The sequence below is a fragment of the Arachis ipaensis genome, chromosome B04, assembly GCF_000816755.2.
Source record: "Arachis ipaensis cultivar K30076 chromosome B04, Araip1.1, whole genome shotgun sequence".
Classification (NCBI taxonomy): domain Eukaryota; kingdom Viridiplantae; phylum Streptophyta; class Magnoliopsida; order Fabales; family Fabaceae; genus Arachis; species Arachis ipaensis.
In genome coordinates this window covers 91013316-91030673 of record NC_029788.2, presented here as the reverse complement: position 1 = coordinate 91030673, position 17358 = coordinate 91013316, and positions in this window count along the sequence as shown.

The following is a 17358-nucleotide window of genomic DNA, read 5'->3' as shown; positions in this document are numbered from 1 at the left end:
TAACCGGTGCACTTGCCGGAAGGAATTTTGCCGATCGTGCAATTTCCTAAATCGTAGCATAACACGTTTATGCGCATCATACAGCAACTTCAGGAAAAAGTTTCTTGGGCTACACTTGAAGCAATTGATGTGGAGGTGTGCAAAGGCTACACACTAGAAGGAATGGAAGAGAGAAATAGCAGTCATCCGACAGATCAATGTGGAGGCTCACAGGCATCTGAATGCTACTCCACCAAGATTTTGGAGAAGGTCCAGGTTTAACTTTCATTCTAAAAGCGATAATCTTGTAAACAATAGGTGTGAAAGCTTTAATGGTGCAATAGCAGAGTCTAGGGAAAAGCCTATAGTTATAATGTTGGAAGAAAATTAAGGTTTATTTGATGAGCAGATGGGCTATTAATAGAGAAAGAATTCAAAATTTTAATGGTACAGTTTTACCTCGCATTAGGGAGAAGATAGAGAGGAGGGGCAGGTCAGTTGGTGAATGGAGGCCTTATTGGTCCGCTGCACATACATATGAGGTTGTGAATGGGTTCATCAAATTTTCTATTGATTTGTCTGCTCATGAGTGTTCTTGTAGGAAGTGGCAGCTCAGTGGTATTCCATGCACACATGCCATCAACTGCATCAATTTTAAGCGTCTTGATATGGATGCATATGTTGATGACTGCGACAAGAAGCCTGCCTATATCAAATGTTATGAATCAGTAATCAACCCTTTAAATGGCCCAAATTTATGAGAGAAGACAAACTTTGATGATGTGATGCCGCCTCCCTATCGGAAGCCTAGCCACAGACCAGTGAAGAAGAGGAAGAGAGGACCTGATGAAGCTGAGGACAGAAGCCAGTCCCACTTGTCTAGGAGGGGGCAGATTTAGAGGTGCTCAAAATGTGGTGAATCAGGTCACAAGAGGGGAGGATGCAAGAAGCCACCCCTCTCTGTAAGTGTATTTACGATATGTATGTTAGGGTTTCATGTGAATGGTTAATTAACAGTAATTTTTTTTGTGTTTCAAGCCCAACCACCTAAGCAACCTACTGTAAAGAGAACTAATGGAGGGAAGAAGACTTCATCTGCAACGCCCATAACCAGGTCTACGGCATCACCACAGCCTGCTATGCAATCTGCAACTAGAGGGAGCAAGAGGTTCAATAGGCACAACAAAAAAAAAGGATTAAAATGGTGGTTTTTTTATGGAAATTACAGCGGTTACAACCACCATTACTACCAAAAATGGCGCTTCTAAGAAACCCCGGAATTCTGGGCGCCATTCTTGTTATTACGGCGATTTTCTGAAAATTGTCGTAATAACCAGTGGATAATACGGTGATTTTTTTACTGTTAAAATGGCAGTTTTGACCACCATTTTAACCAAATAAAACGGCGGTTTTGTTGTTGTTTAAAATGGAGGTTTGCAACTGCCATTTTTACCAGGATTTAATGGCATCCTTCTCATTTAAAATGGCAATTTCTAACCGCCGTTTTTACTTGTCTTTAATGGCATCCTTTTCGTTTAAAATAACATTTCTAACCGCCGTTTTTACCTGTGTTTAATGGCGTCCTTTTCTTTTAAAATGGCATTTCTAACCGCCATTTTTACCAGAGTTTAATGGCATCCTTTTCGTTTAAGATGACATTTTCTAACCGCCGTTTTTACCAGGATATAATGGCACTATTTTTGTTTGAAATGGCGATTTTTAGCCGTCGTTTTTATCTACGTATGATGGCAATTTTATACTTTTTAAAATGAGATTGAAACTACCTATTTAAAGTAACATTTTTAGAACTCAAACTTTAAAATCTCATAATAACCAAAAGGCATAACTTTAAATCATACATCATAACAAGATTTTTAATTCATACATGGTCTTTGATAATCAAAACTCACAATCCAAAAACAAAGTATCAAAGATAACATTTTTCAATAATTCATAACATATATATATAATACTTAATACATAAAATCTTTATCATATAAGATCATGCTTCTTTGTTGCTCGCGCCAGAAGACTTACTTCCTAACTCTCTTGGTGATGGAATCTCACTCTCTTGATCCAATCCCTACAACAAAAATATAATTATGAGCAAAATAAAAAAGGATAGAAAATTGAATGTGAAACTATTAATATGAAATTATTCAATCAAAAAAGGAAACTCACACTAACTATTTGCACAATAAATCCTCTGTTTTCTGGGAATTAGGAAAAGGAAACTCACACTAACTATTTGCACTTTTCAAGAGATTTTTCGGAATCAATTAGCCTTTTCATCATTAGATTGTTGTTTTTGCTTTTCGATATTAATAGATTTATGGAAGACTCAGACTCACTTTGTTGGTAGGCTTTAATGAACAAAGTTAAAGCTAGCTTCCAAAGTCAAATTTTAAATTGACCCAGATTCCCTATTTAGTTTCTGCTACGAACATTCTGGCATCTTTTACAGTGTTGAAAATCTGACAAACATAAGCATCTCCTTCCTAAGAGTCCAAATATTACACATGGAATAAGGTATTAAGAACATAAATTGTATTTATATCTATGAAATTTGTTCAGTAGGGAACATTCCAGCCAATTCCACTGGAATTTTACCTCCTTCCTTACAAGCAATATAGGAGACTAGCGCTTGCAATTGCGCTTTAACAGTATCAAACTCTTCTTGCACATTTGGACCACAAGTAGATGATGTGCCAGCATCATTTGAAAAACCTAAATTCATCTGACTAATCCTTGTAGTGTTGTTCTTAAAAGCAACTGTTGGAACAGCTCTCATGCCTAAACCACGAACACGACCAGGGTGCTCTTTCCCAAGAACTACTCTAAGAACATCAAGAGGAGAATTAACGGTTGATTCCACCACTTGTTGACTGCTATACGCTTCAATCTTCTCCTACATATATAAAAAGAAAGAGAAAGAATCAAACATAGTATTATCTTATAAAAAAAGGAAAGAAAAAGAAATACAAACAAGTTACTTATTGTACTTTAGTCTTACCACTATTTCTTTAGCCTTTTCATTAACATAACTTCCATCTATTTTTTTGTGAGTGATGTCCCACATTTGAACCCTACTAACTTCTTTTCCCATCTATTCCATCTAAAATTCAAGAAAAAAAGAAAGACTCAATCAAGAAATATATCATTCAAGAAAAGATATGCATAAAATTAAGTAACTAACAACAAGAATATAATAACTGTGATGCATTGGGTGCTAACATAAATGACTCCTATGATATATAAAATATAATAGTGGCAGCAAACTAAACATAAGATGAGAAATTGATGTTATTGATGATTACCAATTCATGATTACCAACATAGAAATGAACCTGTGAAATTTGTGTTGATATTTTAAATTTACCAACATCTTCTTCAACAACTTTTTGCCGAGTCCTCTTACCTTTACTTGCCTGTAGTTCCTTCCCAAATGAAACATTGATGCCTTCAAGTTGTTCCAATATTTCTAACACTGTCAGTACTTGAGGTGGCAAAAATTAGCCGATTAAGAAATTAATATAAGAAATACATTGCAAGTACAGTTCCTAACCAGCAAAAATCTGCTTATCAATTTAGAAAGGGTTGTCACAAATTTTAAAAGAAAAATACTGGGAGTAGAAATCCCAGGTCGTCTCCCAACGAGTTGACAAAAGAGTGCTATTTTATTAGTCAGGAGTTTTTCGAGAAATTTTGAGAGTTGGAGAACAGAAAAATAAATAATTGTATTTGAAAGCAATAAAAATTAGCAAGAGAATTTATATAATCAAATAAAAGCCTTGACTGGGAGAAGATTAATTGGAAGTTCTATCCTTGTTGGATTTTTCCAAGTGTAATATTAAAAGGTTGTTGTTCTACTTAGTCATCCCTTACTGAATAAAGAAAAGTCAAGTAACTAACTGACCAACTATATCTCAAGTCCTAATCCTCTCCCAAAGAAGGATTAGAGTCAGATACTAGAGAGTCAGCCAACAACTTCCAATTAAAATTAACACTTGAGTATTACAACTCAACGGTCTCCTTTTAATCAACTCCCAAGTCAAGTTGGGAGTTTACTCCAGTGACATGAATATTACTTGCACAGAATTAAAAAGGGAATAAAAGGAAGACATGATAAACAATAACTAAAAATTAATTAAAAGTAAAAATAGTTCTTTGCATTAATAAATCCCAAAATGCAACATATGTATCTGAACAGGGTTAATAAGTAATCAAAAGTGTAAAGGAATAAGAAAGCAAACTAGAATAATAGAAACTTCAACGGAGGTAATGACTCTTCTCAATATCCCAAGCAAAAGCATAAAAGTAGAAATCTATGAATGTAAAGGAAACCTAGAGGAAATGTGACGATCGTGATTTTCTGCCAGTAAAGAATGTCATAAAAATAGTCTCGTTGTAGATATAGTCTCTAAACCGACAAAAATCCCTTTCATACAAACATTTTGGGTGTCACAAGTAATAAACCCCTTAAAAATTGTTAACCGAGTATTCAAACCTCGGGTCGTCTTCTCAAGGAACTGCGAGGAAGTATGTTCTTATTATCGGTTATAAAGGTTGTAATCGGGGTTTAGAAGGTGAGAAGCAAGTAATTTAAATGACGAGTGAATTAAATGGCAATTAAAAATAAATAATAACTGTAAAACAACTTTTGGCAAGATAAGGGAAATTAGAAGTCCAACTTAGTTATCCCTCTCAACAATAACGAAAGTTGTATCTTAATTCCACTTAGTTAACCTATGAAGCAAAGGTAAGTCAAGGGACTAATTAGTTTGACCTTCGAATACTATTTATTTCCTAGGAAAAAGTTGGGATTATTGAAGTTCAGATCAATTAGCAAGATAACGATTATCAATTATGCTAAGTTCGATAATGTTGAGTCACTGATTTCTTAACCAAGACCAAAAGGGGAAAAAGTAAATTGCTGGAATAATAAAAGTGTCCTTAGATGGGAAGCAATGGCAACTTAAATCAAAGAGAAGAATCATAAACTGAAAAATACCTTAAATATCATTAATTCAAATAGAAATCTGTAACATGGAATAATTCATAATTTAAATTATAATAATCAATTCAAATATTGGAATCAAATAAATAAAAGTAAAATTGAAATAAAAGAACATTAAAACCTGGATCCAGAGTTACTCCCAAAACAAGAAGAAGTCCTAATTCCTAAGAGAGAGAGAGAGAATCTCTCTCTAAACTAAATCTAAATCATGAAAACTAGAAATTGGCGAGCTCCCTCTGAATGGATGCATTCTTCCACTTTATAACCTCTAATCTATGCTTTCTGTACTTGGATCTGGGCCAAAAAGGGCTTTAAAAGTTGCTGGGGGCGTATTCTGTAAATTCTGATACGTGGCCTCTGTCACGCGTCCGCGTGGGTCACGCAGTCGCGTCATCTGGAGCTTTTCCTTTCCACGCGGTCGCGTCAGTCACGCGTCCACGTCGTGGGTGTTCTACTCAAGGCGCGCAGTTGTGTCAGTCATGCGGCCGCGTCGCTGCTTCTTTGCTTCTGGCACGCGATCGCGTTGTCCATGCGATCGCGTGGATACCAGTTTCCTTAAAGCTCCGTTTTGCCTTCACCTTCCATTTTTGTATGTTTCCTTTTTTCATCCTTTAAGTTATTCAGCCTTAGGAAACCTGAAGCTACTCAACACACTAATCATGGCATCGAATGGAAATAAAGGTAATTAAAATAATTAATTTTTTTAAAGCTTAGGAAACATGTTTTTCACAATATGACATAATAAGGAAGGGAAAGTAAAACGATGCAATTAATGTGAATAAGTAGGTGAAGAGTTGAATAAATCACTCTAATTAAGCACAAAAGAACTCATGAAATATGGGTTTATCAAAATGTAATTTCTCTCTCCGATTCAAAACTAAAACTAAAACTATGCGTATGAGAATGTGTGTCGAGTCTCTGCTTGTCCCCTGGCTCTAGTCTGTGTTTCTGGGCCAAAAATTGGGTCCAAATTCAGCCCAAAATCGCCCCAGCGCTTTTTGCGATTTCTGCAGGTAGCGCATGTCACGCGTACGCGTCAGTCACGCGTACGCGTCCGGCATGCGCACGCATCGCCGTGCAAAACTACGATTCACGCGCACGCGTCCGCCATGCGTGCACGTCGATGTCGCTGGTTATCTCCTTTATTTCTTATGCTTCTCCCCTTTATGCAAGCTTCCTTTCCATCCTCTAAGCCATTCCTGCCCTATAAAGCCTGAAAGCACTTAACACACAGATCACGGCATCGGATGGTAGAAAGGAGAATTAAAATACTCAATTTAAAGGTCTAGGAAGCAAGTTTTCAATCATAGAACAAAATCTGGGAAGAAATAGTAAAATCATGAAAATCATATGAATAAGTGTGCAAAGACTTGATAAAAACCACTCAATTGAGTTCAAGATAAACCATAAAATAGTGGTTTATCAGTACTGCTGGGGGATCCCTCAACTAAACTTTTCTATTAAATTTTGCACGACTTAGCCTAAACTTATGACCCCTTTCTAAGAAACGGCGATGCCCCAAAAAACACCATTTTCCACCATGCTTTAATCTATATGAATCAGTGTTGAAGTTACATGTAGGACAAGCATATTTACTGTGTACGTTCCACACAGATAAGTTACCAAGGCCTGAAAAATCACTAATTGTCCACATTAATGCTGCTCGCAATGTAAACATTTCATTCTTGAACCTATCAAATGTTTGTACACCATCATGCCACAACTCTTTTAACTCTTTAATAAGAAGTTGTATGTATACTGATGACAAGTCATCTTATGCTAGTTTCACAAGCATTCTTCATTTGTTTCATTAGGTTTTATGCACTTTCTTGCACAATAAGTAAGTAATTGGAGTCGAATTTCATGTTTATTTTGATTCAATCAAACATCATTTATTTTATACAAAATCATGAGATTGATGCAAGAATTAGGTGATTATTATGAATGATGTAAATTCTTATGATTTTGGTGAGTCTTTGATGGCGTGTTTGATTGATAACAGGAGAAAAGATGATGAAAAGAAGAGAGGTCCAGGTAAACGCCTATTTCATTTGATGAACGCTATGATCACCAGTGACGCGCACGCGTACAAGGCGCTTACGCGCAGGATGACACTTTTGGAGACCCACGCGTACGCATGCACGGCGCGCATGCGTGAAAGGAGGATCAGCGTTCACTAGAAATGAACGCTACGTTCACTTTCAATGAACACCTGCGATACTCTCAGAATTGGAATTTGAATTTGGTCATCGATGCGCACGCGTTCTTGACGCGCACGCGTCGATGTGACAAAAGTGGTAATTGGCGCAAATGCGTACATGATGCTGGGGCGTAGAAGTGGTGATTTACCATCCACGCGCACGCGCAAAGGACCCGTACGCGTGAGGAGCGTTCTTGGCGCGAACGTAGCGTTCAGTTAATGAACACTGCCAAGGGACGCGCACGCGTGAAGGTGGCGCGCAGGCATGGCTGAGGCTAAAGACAATGATGACGCACACGCATATGCGACACGTACGCGTTGATGTGCAAAATTACAAGAGGCACAGGGGCGCGAAGCACACGTACACGTGGGTGAATGAACGCTGCGCTCAATTTGAAAACGCTCCGTTCTCCTGGAAGCTGCAACCAAGTACCATTCTAATCCACTTCATAAAAGGCCAAAAAGCCCACTCCAAGTACGGGATGACAGAATTGGAAAGTGTATAAATAGAGAAGAATTTGATTTCATGGGGGGCTCTCTTGGATTTTTATTCCTTTTTAGAATTTTAGAATTGGAGATTGGATCTAAGCTTTCTTTTTCTTTTTTTGTCTTCCTTCCTCTGCAATTTTTCTTTCCTGTTTTTCCTCTCTGCAATTTTTCTTTTTTTTAGTTGAGAGTCCTAGATCTGAGCTGAATTTGCTTTCTATTTTTCTTCTTCTGCAATTTTTCCTTTATGTTTTAGAATTTCAGATTTGATTTGAGTTTTCTTTCTGTTTATCTTTCTTCTGCAATCTTTCATTTCTGTTTTGGTACTAGAATCCTGATTGATCAATTTTTCTGAATTTTTTCATCTTATGAGTTTTCTAATTTACTGCAATCTACATTTTCTAGTTCTGATTCCCAGTACCCAAACCCTTTTATCATTCATGCAATTTAAGTTTCCTAGCAATTTAGATTCTACAATTTAAATTTATTGCACTTTAAGTTTCAGTTATTTACCTTTCTTGCAATTTAAGTTTCAGCTCTTTTAATTTCTTGCACTTTTAGTTTTTACAATTTACTCCTTCGGCACTTTAAGATTCTGCCAATTTTCATTCCGCACTCTAGTTTACTTGCAATTTTACTTCCTGTTAATCAAATTTCACTCAATTCATCAAATATTCACTTAACTAAATTCATCACCATACTAAAGTTGCTTAATCCATCAATCCTTGTGGGATCGACCTCACTTCTGTGAGTTTTACTACTTAAGGCGACCCGGTACACTTGCCGCTGAGTTTGTGTGGAATCATTTTTTCCTCATCATGTTTTTGGCGCCGTTGCTAGGGATTGATATAGATTGACAATGATTAAGTAGGTGATAATCTAGATTAAGCATTTTTCTTTGTTTTTGTTTAGCATACTAACTGTTTGAGATTTTGTTTAAACTAACCTTAACCTCATTCTAGCAGTAGAGTGCTTTATTTTTAGTTTCTGGTTTTATTTGTGTTGTATGCCAGGAGGAAGAAGAGGTGAGTCCACCTCCTTTGATTCTGAGCCAGAGAGAACATTTTTGAGATTGAGAAGAGAAACAAGAGGGAAGGGAGTTATTGGAGAAGAAGAATCAGAAAAGGAAGACCAAGAGATGGAGGAAAATCCCCCTAATCCACCAGAGGAAGTGGCCAACAACAATGGCCCACCTCAAAGGAGAGTTCTAGCTTCTCACACCTTCCCCAATCTAAGAAACTGTGGGAGCAGTATACTCACTCCCAATGTTCATGCAAATAACTTTGAGTTGAAGCCTTAACTTATTATTCTGGTGCAGAAAATTTATTCCTATGGAGGAGGTCCGCTTGAAGATCCAAGCCAACACTTATCCATCTTCCTGAGGATTTGTGAAACTATCAAAACAAATGGTGTGCATCCAGACATCTATAAGCTACTGCTGTTTTCATTCTCTTTGAGGGATAAGACTTCTCAATGGCTAGAGACATTTCCAAAGAAAGCATCAACAATTGGGAAGATCTAGTGAGCAAATTCCTAGCTAAATTCTACCCACCTCAGAGGATCATTAGATTGAAGACAGAAGTGCAAACATTCACTTAAATGGATGGAGAGTCACTTTATGATGCTTGGGAGAGATACAAGGCCACTAGCTTTAGTGACATTAAAATCAAGTAGCAATTTTTGATTGTCAATCAACAAAAGATTTTGACAATTCAAGTGTCTCCAATTGCCCAACCCCCAAGCCAAGATTGAAAATCTACTCCATAACTATAGTTGACAATTCCTCAAACACTTGGTAAGCAATATTGGAAGACATTGTAAAATTGAGAAGAAAATTCAAATCAAGGTTATCTACTACAAACAATTAACCACAATCAAGCAATTAACAATAATTAACATGAAATTTCTCAATGCATTAATGGAAACCAAAGTAACCAAGATCCAAATCCAAGATTTACAATACTAGGGTAACAAGAGCACTAAATGAGAGTAGAAAAATGAGATCTACAAATTAAAGCAACATAAAATTGAATTCAAAACTGATCTAAACAAAGGATCCAAGTGAATTTGAAATTGAGAAAGCTAGAACCTAGAAAGAAGTGAGAGTTTCTCTCTCTAGAAACATGAACTCAAAAACTAGCTAAAAAAGTGTCTAATGTGTGAATCCCCCTTTCCTATTTGGTTCCTTGGGTCTTTTCCCTCTAGAATTTAGCTCAAATTGGGCCTGGAGCTCCTTAGAAATCGCCAGCCATGATTTCACTAATGAAGTCACGTGCCGAGCGTCACGCGTGCGCGTGGGTCACGCGTACGCGTCGATGAGACATGCGTACGCGTCAGGCATGCATATGCGTCAATGAGGTTTTTGCTCAGCCATGCGAATGCGTCCATTTTAGCGTGCCAATCCCAGAACCACGCTCCCACGCATGCGCGTCGGCCACGCGTGCGCGTCGGCCACGCGTGCGCGTCGGCCACGCGTGCGCGTCGATGCCAATGCTCCAAAGCTCTATTTCTCATGTTCCTTCCATTTGTGCATGCTTCCTTTTTCTCTTCTAGTCCATTCTTGCCCTATAAACTTTAAAATCACTCAACAAAACTATAGAAGAAGATTAAAATATAGCATATTTAAGGCCTAAAAGGCATGTTTTCAATCATTAAGCAAAATTAGGAAGGAGACACAAAACTATGCATTTTATATAGATAAGTGTGATAGAATGTGGATAAAACCCCCTAAATTCTACCCAAGATATATCCTAAAATTGGAGACTTATGTGTTGATGTTGATCAAGCCTATTTGACTTCCTTCAAACATAGAAGTAGACTTGATGGGTTGGTTCCACGTAATTTTCAATATATGGTTTGTAGACAAGGATGGTGATCTCAATTTCCATGCCTTAGCAAGAGTTCTTTTCCTTTCCTTTATTAGTTAGTTGTCATTTACTTTCTTGTTATTTACTTTTCTTATCAATTGCTAAATCAAACCCCCTTGTTTCTTCATAGCCAATAATAGAGCACTTCATTGCAATTCCTTGTGAGACGACCTGAGGTTTAAATACTCTTGGTTTATTTTTATTGGGGTTTGTCCTTGTGACAAACAAATTAAAACCTTGATGGAGAGTTATTTGTTGGTTTGGAACTATGCTTATAATGAAGTTCTTTTTTATTGTGAAATTTTAGACCAATGATAATTCTGACATCAGCCCTCCTCCAAAGTGTCCTCCATAATCGGAGCCATGGCAATGCCATAGGATTCTCTATGTGATAAATCCTGATTTTGTGGTTTATCTTGTGCTTAATTTGGGTGATTTTATCAAATTTTCTCACATTTATTCAATGAAATAGCATGGTTTTGTAATTCTTCCTTAAATTATGCTTAGGTGTGAAAACATGCTTTTTAGGCCTTAAAATAGCTAAATTTAACTCACTTTAATTCCATTCGATGCCTTGATAGGTTTGTTAAGTGATTTCAGGTTCATAAGGCAAGTATTGGATGGAAGAAGTGAGGAGAAAAGCATGCAAAGTGGGAGAACTCACGAAGAAATGAAGGAACTGTAAAGCTGCCAAGCCTGACCTCTTCGCACTCAATCGACCTTAACTTGAGCTACAGAGGTCCGAATGAGGCGGTTTTAGTTGCGTTGGAAAGATAACATCCGGGGCTTCAAAATGATATAAAATTTGCTATAGTTTCCTGACGTATAGGGGTGCGTACGCGCACTGTACGCGTGCACGTCGATAGAGCACGTGGTTCACTAAAGTGAAATCGTTGCCAGCGATTTGTAGCTCATTTTGGGCCCAATCCAACTCATTTCTACTGCTATTTCATGCAGAATTCAAGCTTGGGCAAGGGGGGAGCACTTGTTTGTAGTAAAGCATCATGTAGGTTAGTTTCTAAAGAGAGAAGCTCCCTCTTCTCTCTAGAATTAGGGTTCTTAGGTTAATCTCTCTTAGATCTAGGTTTAATTACATATTTTAATCTTGTTTCTTTTATGATTTCTTACTTTTACACTTTCATTCTCTTAGTTTTCATGTTAATTTCCCCTTTTTGCTCTCTTTTATCTTCATGGATGCTCATGTTGGATTTGGGTTCTTCTTTTAATGAGATTTGATAGTTGATGTTTCTTTATTAATGATTTGAGTTGTTGATTTACTTTTCTTGCCATTGGTAGTTGGTAGATTTATAATTCATGCACATTTACCATGCTTTCCTTTATTACCCACCAAGTGTTTGACAAAATGCTTGATTGGGCTTTAGAGTAGATTTTGAGCATTCTTGGCTTGGGAAGAGTAATTGGGCAATCTTGAGTCATTAATACCCAACCTATGTTGGTGATCTAGAGTTGTTAGTTAATATCACTTTCAATGACTCTAATCTCTTGCTAATTCAATTAGTGAGTTGATTAGGATTTTTGACTTGAGATTAACTAGTCTTGTTTGACTTTCTCTAATGGAAGATAAATTACACCTTCTTCCAACATTGGGGATGACGAAATAAGATAAATTCTTGTTAAGTATTGTTATGATTAATAACTAGGATAGAAAGCCTATGATCTCAAACCTTACCATGAATGTCTCTCTTTATTGATTGCTTTCTTTAATTGCATGATTTACTCTTGTTGTCATTTATTTTATTACCCTTTTTATCAACCAAACCCCCTTGTTCTTCATAGCTAATAATTGACCACTTCATTGCAATTCCTTGTGAGATGACCCGGAGTTCAAATACTCCGGTTAATTTTTATTTGGGGTTTGTTACTTGTGACAACTCAAATTTTTTATGTGGGAATTGTTTGTTGGTTTGGAGCCATGGTTACAACGAAGTTCTTATTTCTATAAGAGAAATTATAGACCATCAAGCAAATCTCATCTATCACTATGCCTCTTCTTTAAACACACAGCGGCAAATTATCCCATTCAAACATCTCTTAAAGAGATATGGTTCATCCCACAAGTAGTATCTGGCATCATGAATGAGCTTTCGGGCCTGCTGCCTACTATATTCCTTGGGGATAAATCTTATAGCCTTGTAGTTCGCAATGTCTGCAAACCAAGGTGTCGTCCAGATGGCAAAGAGTTGCTCATCCGGGAACGTTTCAGACACCTCAGTAGAGGGAGGGGATGTCCCTTCTTTTGGTTCAATCCGAGACAAGTGGTCAGCCACTTGATTTTCTGACCCTTTTCTGTCTCTGATTTCTATATCAAACTCTTGCAAGAGTAATACCCATCTTATCAGCCTGGGTTTAGAATCTTGCTTGGTGATTAGATATTTTAAAGCAGCATGGTCAGTGTAGATAATGACCTTAGATCCTATTAGATAGGACCTAAACTTGTCAATGGCATAGACCACAGCAATTAATTCCTTCTTTGTGGTAGTATAGTTCTTCTGCGTGTCATTTAGAACACGGCTGGCATAATAAATGACATGCAGAAGCTTGTCATGCCTTGACACGAAAATTGTTGTCGGTCTAGAATTTCTCTTGTAGAAATTAGAACTTTGTTGTAAGCATAGCTCCAAACCAACAAAGAACTCTCACATCAAATTAAATTTTTGGTTTTGTCACAAGTACAAACCCCAAAAAGAATTAACCGAAGTATTTAAACTCCGGGTCGTCTCACAAGAAATTGCAATGAAATGCTCAATTATTGGCTATAAAAATGCAATGGGGGTTTGATCTTATATTTTTGCAAGAAAAATAAATGACAAGAAGGTAAAAGGGGCAAGAATTTAAACGACAAGAAGAATAAATCAAGCAAGTAACTAAAGAAAGAAAGTAATAAAGAGAGATATTCATGGCAAGGAATTGAGAATATAGGCTTTCTATCTTAGTCATTAATGATAACAATAATTAACAAGAATTTATCTTATTTCGTCATCCCCAATGTTGGAAGAAGGTGTGAGTTATCTTCCATTAGAGAAAATCAAACAAGACTAGTTAATCTCAAGTCGAAAATCCTAATCAACTCACTAATTGAATTAGCAAGAGATTAGAGTCATTGAAAATGATATTAGCTAACAACTCTAGATCACCAATTTAAATTGGGTATTAATGACTCAAGATTGCCCAATTACTTTTTCCAAGCCAAGAATGCTCAAAATCTACTCTAAAGCCCAACCAAGCATTTTGTCAAACACTTGGTGTGTAATAAAGGAAAGCATAATAAATGTGAAAGAATAATAAATCTACCAACTACCAATTGCAAGAAAAATAAATCAACAACTCAAATCATCAATAAAAGAAACATCAACATCAAATTGCATAAAAAAATATCTAAATCCGACATGAGCATCCATGAACATAAAAGAGAGCATAAAAGGAAAATTAACACTACAAACCATGAGAATCAAAGAGTAGAAGCAAGAATTCACAAAGGAGATGAGATGAAATCATGAAATTGGACCTAGATCAAAGATGAAAATATTCTAAGAACCCTAATTCTAGAGAGAAGAGGGAGATTCTTGATAAAACCCAATTTTGTGGTTTATATTGTGTAGAATTTAGGGGATTTTGTCAATATTTCTCACACTTATTCACAAGAAATGCATGGTTTTGTGTTCACTTCCTAATATTGCTCCATGATGAAAAACATGCTTATTTTGCCTTAAAATTGCCATATTTTAATCCTCTTATATTTCCATTCGATGCCGTGATGTATTTGTTGAGTGATTTCAGGAATTATAGGGTAGGAATGGCCTAGAAGAGAGGAAGAAAGCATGTACAAAAGGGAGGAACATGAAGAATTGAAATTTTGGAAAAAGCAGCATCGGCGCGCCCGCGCACTCTACATGCATGCGTGGATGAGGTTGGCTGGATGCGGCGCGCAAGGAAGGACGTATTCGCGCGGATCAGAAGATTCTTATCAACGCGCACGTGCACTTGGCGTGCACGCGTGGATCTCAAAAGCAATCGACGCACACGCACGCATGGCGCGCACGCGTGGGAAGCTGCACGTGACCTCATTAAAGGAAATCGTGCCTGGCAATTTCTGAGGCTCATGAGGCCCAATTTCAAGCTATTTCTGCATGGAAAAGACCCAAGGATGCTAGGGGGAAAGGGGGGATCATTCATTTTACACTAAGACACAATTTTAGCTAGTTTTTGGTTCTTTGTTCTTCTAGAGAGAGAAACCCTTGTTCCTCTCTAGATCTAGTTTTAATTTGATCTTCCCTTGTTAAATTGTGAATTGGATCTTGTTAATTACTAGTTTTAATTGTTCAATTTGAATTCCTTAGTATAATTTTGCTTATATTTTGTGATAGTTTTATGAATTCTTGTTAATTGTCATTTTATACCCATTTCATGAATGTTGTTAATCTTGACTTGTTGATGTTACATTGATGATTTCTATGTTTAATTGTGTTGTTTGGATGATTGAATGTTGATAATTGTTAGTGGGTACTTGTTGATTTCAATTTAATTGCTATTTTGAACATGTCTTTTGTTAATGCTTACCATGTGTTCGATGAATTGTTTACTTTGATTATGAAGTAGTTCTCTTCACTCTTGGCCTAGGCCACGGGAATTGGGTAAACTTGAGTCATTGGGTCTAATGGATTTGATGATTTGGGAGCCCTTAGTGGTCAATTCGATAACCATTGACGCTAACTTTCTATTAAGTTAATTAATAGTGAGGTTAGAACTTATGGGTTGATGTTGACCAAACCATTTGACGTACTTCAAGTATAGAAGTAGACTTAATGAGTTTGGTTCCTCATAATTGTCAAGATATAGTTATTAGACAAGGATGGTGACCCCAATTCCCATGCCTAGCCAAGAGTTGCTTTTGTGATTCATATTTGAAAACCAAAATTCTCAATTATTTGTCTTAGTTATAGTTACTTGTTTGGTTTAGAATAGAATTATGCGGAATGTTACTTGTTCATTGGAATTGCTCATGTTTTGCTTAGTCAATTGAATTAGTTTCTTGTAATTTAAGATTACTTGCTTGTTAAGATTCCCATTTATTTTTCTTGCTCATAACTCACAACCCCGGATTTCTAACCAATGTTGAAGCACATGTTTGCCCATTCTTTGTGAGACGACCCGAGGTTTGAATACTTCAGTTATTTCTATTGGGGTTGAACTTGTGACAACCAAATCCCTCTTCTAAATTTGATACCCGAGGATTGTTGTTGGTAGAGCTATACTTGCAACGTAATTTTATTGAAGAAAATCTTTACCAATACACCCTTGGAGCTTCCATGAAATTTTTGGCGCCGTTGCCGGGGAATGGTTGCAACATATGCCTTGATATTGGTTATGTGAATATGTGAATATTGTAGATAGTTTAATTGCTTTCAATACTTAGCTATAGTTTAGATTTCTTTTACATTTCTGCTATGACTCTCAAGTTTGATGACTCGGTCTCAACCAAATTCAAGCTTAGCCGATTTTGATCCCAAGATTGAAAGAACTTTGTTACATACTCGGCAAGCTAGACAGCGGTTGGATTATACGGCTAGTACTTCGGCCTCTCTTGAGGAACATACCGAATCACTGGGCGGTACCAAGAGTGACTTGGAGTCCACTACTTCCTATTCTTTTGTTGGCACTAATAATACATCTTTACATCCTACAGGTGAGTCACACATGGCGGAGCGACGCCGGATCACTTTGCATGAGCAAGGAGCTCCGGACATCATACTTCAACCATTGCAAGCAAGGTATCTGATAAACCCATATTTTATGATGTATTTTGTGCTCAATTTAAGTGATTTATTCAATCCTTCACCCACTTATTCATGTAAATTGCATGGTTTTACTTTTCCTTCCTTATTATGTGATGTATGTGAAAAGCATGTTTCTTATGCTTTAAAAACATTAATTTTAATTACCCTTTATTACCATTCGATGCCGTGATTTGTGCGTTAAGTATTTTCAGATCTCCTAAGGTAGGAATGGCTTAGAGGACAAAAAGAAAACATACAAAAATGGAAGGAAAGCACAAAAAGCGAGTTTTGAAGAAAAGGACAGCGACGCGAATGCATGGACAATGCGGCCACGTGCCCAGTTCAAAAATGCAACGACGCGTACGCGTGACTAACGCGGACGCGTGCCTTGAGCAGAACGCAAATGACGCGTACACGTGACCGAAGCGAACATGTGACAAGGAAAACTCCCAGATAACGTGACCGCGTGACCCAAGCGGACGCGTGACAGACGCCATGTCCAGAAACTGCAGAAAACGCCCCCAGCGATTTCTGAAACCCTTTTTGGCCCAGATCCAAGTCCAGAAAACACAGAATAGAGGTTATAAAGTGGGGGGAATGCATCCATTCATAAGATGGTCTTCCATTATTCACTTTTGATAATTTAGATGTAGTTTTTAGAGAGAGAGGTTCTCTCCTCTCTCTTAGGTTTTATGATTAGGATTCCTCTTAAAGGATTTAGGATTTCAACTTCCTCTCAGGTTCAATATTCCTTTTACTTTATATTTCTCTTCTGCTTTCAGATACTTTAATGCTTTCGTTTGTTGATTACTTATGTTGCCAAATTGGCTTATGAATCCTTCATGTTAGGATTTTCTACTTAATATAATTTGAGGTATTTCAGAATTATGATTGCTTTCCTTTATTTATATAAATAATTTAGATTTTTCCCTTTTGGCTTTGGTTGATTAATTGGTAACTCTTGAGTTATCAAACTCATCGTGATTGATAATTGTTATTTTTGCTAATTTAATT